The sequence below is a fragment of the Manduca sexta genome, chromosome 20 (genome assembly GCF_014839805.1).
Source record: "Manduca sexta isolate Smith_Timp_Sample1 chromosome 20, JHU_Msex_v1.0, whole genome shotgun sequence".
In the NCBI taxonomy this organism is placed as follows: Eukaryota; Metazoa; Arthropoda; class Insecta; order Lepidoptera; family Sphingidae; genus Manduca; species Manduca sexta.
Window position 1 is genome coordinate 970744 of NC_051134.1, and position 9705 is coordinate 980448.

General features: G+C 31.9%; 1 pseudogene; it reads left to right on the plus strand.

Annotated features, from left to right (window-relative positions):
* The first annotated feature begins 731 nt into the window (after window positions 1–731).
* LOC119189898 lies at window positions 732–9006 on the plus strand (annotated as a pseudogene).
* The last annotated feature ends 699 nt before the right edge of the window (window positions 9007–9705 follow it).

Here is a 9705-nt window from a genome sequence, read left to right on the forward strand (position 1 = left end):
ATATTTGATGTTATCTTTCACGGGGTCATCTCGGTTTACAGGTCTAAATGACACTTAAAATAAAATGGCGAATAAATCGTATTAAAATGAACATAGCCATTTATGTTTTTAGTGGAACTGTATTTCAGTTAGTAGCATAGATGTAAGATTGCGGTAATTGTATAACATCAATAGTTCTCGATTTTTTTAGGGTAGGTGCACTTACCCCGTCGGCGCACTTGCCCCACCTCACCTTAATTGGTTCAAATTTAATTTAGTAATAATAACAATTATTATTATGAATTGTTGACCAGCTATACTTTACTTGCAGACCGCCGAGCTTTCCCATGCGGACATCCACGCTTTTGCACACCAGACTTAAAAAAATTGAGCAAAATTAAAGAAACTTTACCCAAGATTATTCTACTGATCTTATAAGAAAAAATAATTCAGTGCTAATAAAGCAATTTTTATTTGAATATTAAATTTTAATTACGTTTTTAAGTAAGTCAATAAATTTATATTGTGGCTAGACATACCACAATAAAAGCCGTCTTTGCCGCCCGTATAAAAAAAGGATAAGTACGGCTGGTTCAGATTGTACCTTAATTGCAACTTTGGTCCTTTACGTGACGAAATATAAAGTAGGTATTTTATTTAAAAACATAATATTTTTTATAGTAACAAAGCAGTTATAAAAATACCGAGCTGTCGGACTATATCGAGAATAACACTGAAAGTGCACATTTTGTTGTCATCCACAACTGGCGTGCTTATGTAAACACGAAGCAATACGAATAATCTCAGTTTGCGACGAGTTCTGAAGTCTGAACACACGTGCTCGTGTTATAAAAGAATAATATTTTTCCGAAAATAAATTGTAATAGTGACAACAACGGATTTCTTCAAAGGTTTGTGTTTTATTTTTCTATTTAATTTTATTTGTCTACATTAACTTTGTTAACATAAAATACCTAGGCACATAAATAAGTTTAAATATAAGTATCGTAAGGGAATGTTCTTTTAAATCGTAATACTTGCTGATTGAGACAATGCACAGCAGTCGTAAGTCTAGCAGCATGAACATTTTGCGCTAGTTTCTACCGACCTATTTGCGCGATACGCTCCTATGGAAGTTCATTATTTTAGTATAATATATATTTATTAATGATTTAAGTTCTTTAGTTTTTTTATTACTATTTTTTATTGCCTATCTACCTGTATGCTTGAAGGTAGAACGTAGATGCACAGGGGGTAACAAAATCAAACATTATGATTTAAACGGCTGTGCTAAGTCAATCATTCGATCTATGATTTATCATTTCGAATGCTATTTCCTAAATGATAAATCATAGATAGGAAAGTACCCAGTTTTTCTTTATGATTACCCAAATCCATCTCCATTTCTTTATGCGTTTATTAGCGTACTGCTAATTTAATAGAATCACCTAAAGTGCATAACATAATTTGCGTCACAATTATTTATAGAGCATAATATCTAGGAACAAAATCGATAGATACAACCTGGGCGAATATTTTTTACAATAAACTACACTAACCTACTCACTTATGTATTCATTTAGGGGAGACTAGGGTCAATTGGAGCCATTTTTGGAAAAACGTTCTAGTTTGAAGTCAATTTACATCCTATCTAACCGGTAATAGCCTGAAACTAAAGTTAAATCATTTCGCTACAAAATAACTGCATTGATGTGGATTATTCAGTGCACATATCCTTAGTATGATCAATTTAAAATAATAAAATCGTTACAACGAACTATACGTCAGAGTATCAAAACGGTATCTAGGGTTACCTGAAACATGGTCTACTTCAGATTGATTGATTCTTTTAATGAGACGGTAAAAATATTTTTTTTTAAAGAAAATAATTATGAATGATAGTTTCATTCTAATTATTTACTTTAAGGCGATACCTCAAGGTCCATTTTCAAAATTTCGTCAAATTTTAAAGGCCGAAATATCCATGATTATTAATTATTTTTACGTTTTTCTTTCAACTGCGAGAACTAATCACTAACTAGACGTGAATTTAAATTCTTTACTTGCCAATACTTGTTTAGTTACCCAGATTAAAGGTGAAACAAAATGTATGGAAATGGACCTTGAGGTATCGCCTTAAATAGATATTTTTTCATATACTTAAATTCTGCAGTTTTCTAAGTTTTATAACTATTTTCTGATATCTAAAATAAGATTTAGGAAACATCCTTGAGTATGAGATACAGTTTGGGACTAAATAACACGTGTTTCGATTACCCCATTTCAATTGTATTCAGATTCCTGTTACAAATAATTTGTTACATAATAAAATATCTACCGCTGTATGTAAATATTTACTCTCATAATCTCTTCTGGGATATTCATAGCAAGGGCAACAGTCAGCTGAGACGAGGAAATTTAATATTTTGGAAGCAATGCCAAATGATATAATGTCAAATTATTTACTTTTTATAAACCAAAAATGTAAAATGTTCTCTGCATGACATCGATGTCTGTTCATCGATCTCAATACTTAACGCATTATTTTTCACTAACCCTTTGCTAGATACTTGACATGTTGCAAATGACTCTTGTTTCATTCGACCTCAATCTTCCCTAATTATTATTATCCTTTCAATCAGCGACTGGATATATTATGGTCGCTGCTTTCAATAGTAGTGTACATCCTTAGCTATAATTAAAATAAAAAAAATCGTATCAAATATAAATTTTCGTATCAAAAATACGAAATAAGTTCAAAATATTTTGAAGTTACACATTTTAAATTAAATAAAAAAGAGGACTTGTTTTAATAATTTCTTCTTAGAATACAAATAAGCAAAAAGAATTTCCTTTTATGAAAACATAATTTTTAAATTTACCATTTTCAAAAAAATAGCGTCTTGTTGAGGAAAGAATAATTGTTTTCTGCAGAAATCACTCATTAATAAGATGGCTAAAAGTATTTATGTTAAAATGTATTTTGAAGTCACAAGTATTTTATTTTTTTACGAAATACAAAATACCTCAACATCAGATAGGTATTTGAAATATCAATAGGGTACCGGACTCATTTTTGTTCTTTACTATTATCAAATATTTACGTTATATAAATTATAACACAAAAGGAATTATTAAAATCCGGTAAAAAATCAACAAGTTATAAGTCTTTGAATTTCGGCGGAAAGGGTAGTTAACAAGAAACAGAAAAGAGACAAAATATCCACATGTGACGTCATCGGGAATTACGACGCGTGCGAAAGAAAGAGATGAAGCGATATCCCCACATCGTGCCCACTTCTGCACGTTACAATATTTTAAATATGAATTACTCGCTCATTTTTTAACCAATTTTTATGCTGTTTTCGCCGACGTGCTTCTTTTTCGCATTAAAAGCCATTACATATAGAATAATGTACAAAACCAAGCATAGGCCGGTCCCCTATTACAAATTACATTTTTAGAATTTGGGATACATACTGTCGATTGTCCAACTCTGTCTATGTAAGTAGGTACCTATAATATTTTTATTTATATTTATTTCTAAAAACAATATTTTATTAGGCACCTTTTCCAAATAATAATAAAATAATTTATTATAATTGAATCGTAAATACGGAGACATAATAAATTTACGGGATTTCCATTTAGGTACATTGTTTGAATTTTCAATTTACATTTATAAGAATTAGCGGGCTATTTTTTATCTATTGCAGGCTGATCCAGTCAAAACAAAGTATTTTAACCAATAGGAAGGCGTAAATTGATTGGCAGCGACGTTTTTATTGGTGGAAACTAACAGCCCTGTGGCGCCTCTCCGACCTTATAAATATCAGCGTGAGCGCGCGGCGGACCTCTTTTCCACAGTGTTAATATAGGGGGACTCTTTCGGGTTATTTTTGTGAGCTAACTCTAAATTCAGAATGCCGGAGACCTCAAAAATGAATGGGTACGCAAAAACAAACGGACACAGTTATGACATGGAAGATGGATCAGTGTTTTTGTTCACTTCAGAATCTGTTGGCGAGGGTCATCCAGGTTAGTTTTCATCATTTTCATGCAGCATTTGTGTGATACCAACGAAAAATGGCCGACCGAACATGTGCGCAGATAAAGTACAGACGAATACTTACGTGAAATAGCCATAACATTACAATGACTCCACATTCATGATTTTCTTTAGGTTAAGTAAGGCTAAACATTTATCACATGTAAACGACGTTAATGTTTTGTTACATCATGGTACCTGCCGCCGACCACCTTGAATCACATTTTTGTCAAAATAGTCACAACACGTGGTCCGAGCCAAACAATGATGAAATTTAAATACTTGTGGATTTGTCAATAAATATGAACCAGTTTTGTTTATTTGTTTGCAGACAAAATGTGCGATCAGATCAGTGATGCCATATTAGACGCACATTTGAGACAGGATCCTGATGCAAAAGTAGCTTGCGGTAAGTGTGAAAATGTATATATTTTATGTACAGATTTTTTTATTATCGCAGTAATTACCTAATGAAATAAATTATCCACAGAAACCGTGACTAAAACGGGCATGGTGCTTCTATGCGGCGAGATTACATCAAAAGCCAATGTAGATTACCAAAAGGTTGTCAGAGAAACGGTGAAGCACATCGGCTACGACGACTCGTCCAAAGGTATGCATTCTATCCCTCGTAATTTAGTGATAAATAGTCAATTGGCTTCCAGCCAGACTGACTAGACTTTAAACATATTGTGTCATATTTCCGTGTGAGCACAATACACCTTGGTAATTATTGTTAAATGCACACTAGGTTTTGATTGGCGCACACTAAACTTGTTAGTGGCAATTGAAGAGCAAAGTCCAAATATAGCTGAGGGTGTGTACCAAGACAGAGACGAAATAGATATAGGGGCTGGAGATCAGGTACAGATTATGCTCAAGCCGTTATGCATGAGACAACATTGGGTTCTTCAAAATTACATTCTAAAAAGTACAACATGGGTATATCATTGCATGGACTTGGTGAAACATTACCTATAAGATTAAATTGCACAACTTGTGATATCAATTTGCAAAAAGTTGTGTGAAATGTAATACTTTTGCAATTGTGCAACATGATGAACATCGAACAAACACAACCATCAGTTATTCATGGGTTAGATTTAGGTAACTGTAAGGTACATTATAAGACTGCATTAGATATTGTTAACAATGAGCATGTTGGGGCCAGGCTTTGATTACAAGACGTGCAGTGTCATGCTGGCTCTCGACCAACAGTCTCCAAACATTGCTGCCGGTGTGCATGAGAATAGAAATGAGGAGGAAGTTGGGGCTGGAGATCAGGTAAACACGGTTCCCCATAATGTTTGTTAATTTTGTTCGTTTTCCTCACATGGTGAATCATCCATTAATCACCAAGCCCAGCTCACCTGCTCTTATCATTAATTCACATGAAGGACAATTTTATTAAATGTTTATATTGCATACAAAGAATGTGGGTATACATTCACATACATATTGATAAGAATTAATTAAATCTTATGCATACCACTTATTTAATTACATTAGTGGACTTTTAAAAATGGTACCATTTCATACATTATTTTCAGTGCATTTTTTAATCTGTACACTATATTAATTGGGTCATAAATAACTTAATAGTGCATTGTCATGTTTTCCATTATGCATAATGACAATTGCATGTATAAGGAAACAGAATATTTTATTGTATGAGATGTGATCTTTGTCTTATTATAACAGGGGAATTCCATTTCTTTACATTCATCTTAAAAAGATGAATATGAGGAAAGTCCTATTGTAGTGAAGTATATTTACATTTGTATATGGATTTTTTAATATACATAAATGTTTATTTCTCTAGGGGTTGATGTTTGGATATGCAACAGATGAAACTGAAGAATGCATGCCTTTGACGGTAGTGCTGGCTCACAGACTCAATCAAAAATTGCCGAATTGAGGCGAAACGGCGAATTCTGGTGGGCTCGTCCTGACTCTAAAACACAGGTATACCAAGATGCAGTATACCAATATTTTACTGTAGGATATATGTACAATTTATCTTAAGCGATGCAGATTAATTATCAGATTATTTTTGACAATATTTTAAAGCTGAATAATTATTTTGGTAATAAAATATCGCGTAATGTTAGTATAGTTTTAATGTGTTGAATATGTCAAATTAATGTTAATACATTCTTTGCAATATTCTTTTAACAGGTTACATGCGAATATATTTTTGCTGGAGGTGCAACTGTGCCACAGAGAGTCCACACCGTGGTGGTTTCACTTCAACATTCTGAGAAGGTATATAAATTCTTTATAATACATTATCTGTTAATTTAGGTTTCTTAAAACAAGCTCTGCATTCATTAAGGCCACAAATTGAACACATTAAATGTGATTGAGTCTCTTTTTTTAATCTTATTTTACTTTCAATGCGTTGTTTCAAGGTAAATGCAATTCATATTTTAATTAAAATTATCTGTTTAGGTATAAAATGTTAAAGCTCTTAAATTTATTTATCCCTTTATTTTTCATACCTAAAAATCTCAAAACGTGATTTTTTTTGGAAGTATTGCGTAAAAGTTAAGTCTAGTAAATTGAAACTTTGTTTTTATTCATGTACATATATGGACCACATTTGCATATTATAGTATTTTCACACATAGTTTTAACCTCGAAATATGCAAAATAATTATATTTTAAAGTATCGTCCACAAAGATAAAAAATATATATTATGTTCATCATATTAAGAGTTGAAACTAATGCATAAGAGTTGAAACTAATGCATAGTAATAATTGTAGGTGTTTAATCATATTCCCTGTGACGCTAAATCTCAGTAATAATAGGTATCAAAATTATAGATATTAGAATGCTCAATAAATGTGTTGAATAGAGATGTTATCACTCTGCAAAAAGGATAGATCTGTCTACACTACAAATTGCAATACATAATGAAATGTTAATGTCAAACATGTTTTAAGTACCCTCATAAACAAAAATGAATCTTTTTAAAAATACATAACATAATATGCAATATAATGTGTTCATTTTTATATTGAAATGCAAATTATTTTATATCTATATATATAAAAATGAATTGCTGTTCGTTAGTCTCGCTAAAACTCGAGGACGGCTAAACGGATTTATCTTATCTTGGTCTTGAATTATTCGTGGAGGTCTAGGGAAGGTTTAAAAGGTGAGAAAAATTCGAATAATTGCCGGGAAAATCCTCAAAACAGCATTTTTCTATTTCCCATACAAACGTTTTCTAACTAATACGTAGAGTCAATTTGAGCTTTATTGCTATTGTATAAAGTTCACTGTTGTCTAAGCAATGTAGGTGTGTTCCTAACATCAAAGCAGTGTGCGTTGGAGCACAGAATATAATAATGTAATGTCGCGTTCTGAAACTCAACAAAAGTGATATCGCGGACCCGACTAAATTGAACAGTCACAAAATTTAATATATCATTAGTTATTATTTGGTTGGCTTCACGATATTATTTCTTTTGTTTTACTTTAAAATGCATGTTTTCGTTATGGACAATTTTTGAGCTACTTTTGCATATCTATACTTATAATAAATCTGTAGAGAGGTCGATTCTGTACATGAAATATAATTCCAAAATAACTGGGGGTGATTAGGGATCGATACTGATGCCAAAAATGCAATTAGTAAAATTTTTGTCTGTCTGTCTGTATAACCGTTATAGAAACAAAAACTACTCGACGGATTTTAACTTAACTTGGTACAATTATTTTCAATACTCCTGAGCTGGTTATAGTATACTTTTCATCACGCTACAATTAATAGGAGCATAGCAGTGATGGAAAATGTTGGGAAAACGGGAGAAGTTACTCCATTTTTTAAGCTTCCGTCATTTCGTGTGCAACCTTAATGGTTAAAAGTTCCTTCGATTTCACCAGGATCCCATCATCAGACTCTGACCGGACAATCGGACCACCTGCGTACCACCATAAATTAAAAAAACATCCCGACAAATTGAGCACCTTCTCCATTTTTGAAACCCGAAATGCACGCGGGCGAAGCTGCGGGCGGAAGCTAGTTTATATATATAATTTGGCTAAACCTCTACTGCAAATTTTACAATAAAAATAATTTATTGTTTAGCACCCAAAATCCAAACATGTTAATTAATATATTTAAATCATAGAGTAATAAAATCCCCTGTGTATAAAAATACACCTTAGTGTTAAATAAGTATAAGTTAAATAATTATATAAGTAATTATTTAAACTGGTTGCAAAGCCCTTGAAATTAAAACCAAACAGTATGAACACGCTTGGCGACAAAAATAAATACACGAAAGTACACTCAGACAGACTCTCATAGGAAAATCTACCAGCACCTAATCAATTCTTTAGCACTAACAATTTACTACTCCATAGATAACCTCAGCTACGAACAATAATAATAAAATAATTTATAAGCCACATAGACGAACATAGTTGCATTTATGACAGGTCAAGATACATCATAATAATAAAATACTTTTTACAATTAAAAATTGCTTATAATATGACCTCGAATATTTAGTATTGTCTTAAATTAAAAAGCAGAGAATAATGTTATAGATAAAGGAGATAAAGAATTAATAAACTAATGTTCAGGATAAAATTCTCACCAGTGAGGCTGATATAGATTCTTGCCCAGGTAACCTACCACCATACTTTTGCTAGCTACCTACCTAAGTGATGACTATCTGTAGAAGAAAGGCAACTGTGTGCTTACGTTTTTAGTCAATATAACAATATGGATATGAGATAATTGAGTTGTGTAATGAATGTAGATATAATTTTTTTGACAGTAAGATAAACATGAAATATTTTTTTTAGATAACACTGGACCATCTACGTGACGAGATCAAGGAGAAGGTTATCAAGGAGGTTATTCCGAGTCAGTATCTTGACAATAACACTGTGATCCATATCAACCCATGTGGATTGTTCATCATTGGTGGGCCACAGGTAAATTGAGTTGTTTTTTTAGTATTTCTTTAGCGCCTGCTTGACTACAATTAGTGCATGTTTGGTTTAGTATGATGTTAAAGATCGTTATTATTATATTAGCTATCAGTATTTAATAGAGGTCTAGACATGAAAAACTATTCAGCGTAATATACGGTTTTATTATAGACTTTATATATTTTTTAATTCAACTGCTAAGCGCCTCTGTACAATTCAAAGCTGTTTATTGGAAGAGAACAAAATATATTTTTCTCACTCAAAATAGAACTTAGTTTCTAGTGAAGCAGATCAAAACAGTTGCAATAAAGGCGAGTAACGATATTAGTAAATAATGTCTTATTCATTGCATAGAATCGGTATTGGCGTAATGTGTTTTGCGAATTCTTTATTACATGACCTTAGTGACATTTAGCATTACTGCAATCTGAAAGTTATTTTAATTATGCCAGTAAACTATCTTTTTTTTCTTACAAATGAATTGCATAACCATGCGAGTCAAATGATTTAAAATTTATAATTATGAACATTATAACAAATACCATATGTGCACCAATATTGTGTATTTGTTTTATTAAAGTTTAATTGTGGGGGTAGAAGATAAATAATTTATAAACTGTTGAATGAATATATAATATACACTTGAATGAATTATAAAAATATGCTAAATCGCCGCCAAAAGCTAATGTGAATATATTGATCGAAATTAGACCAAATTATGCAAAT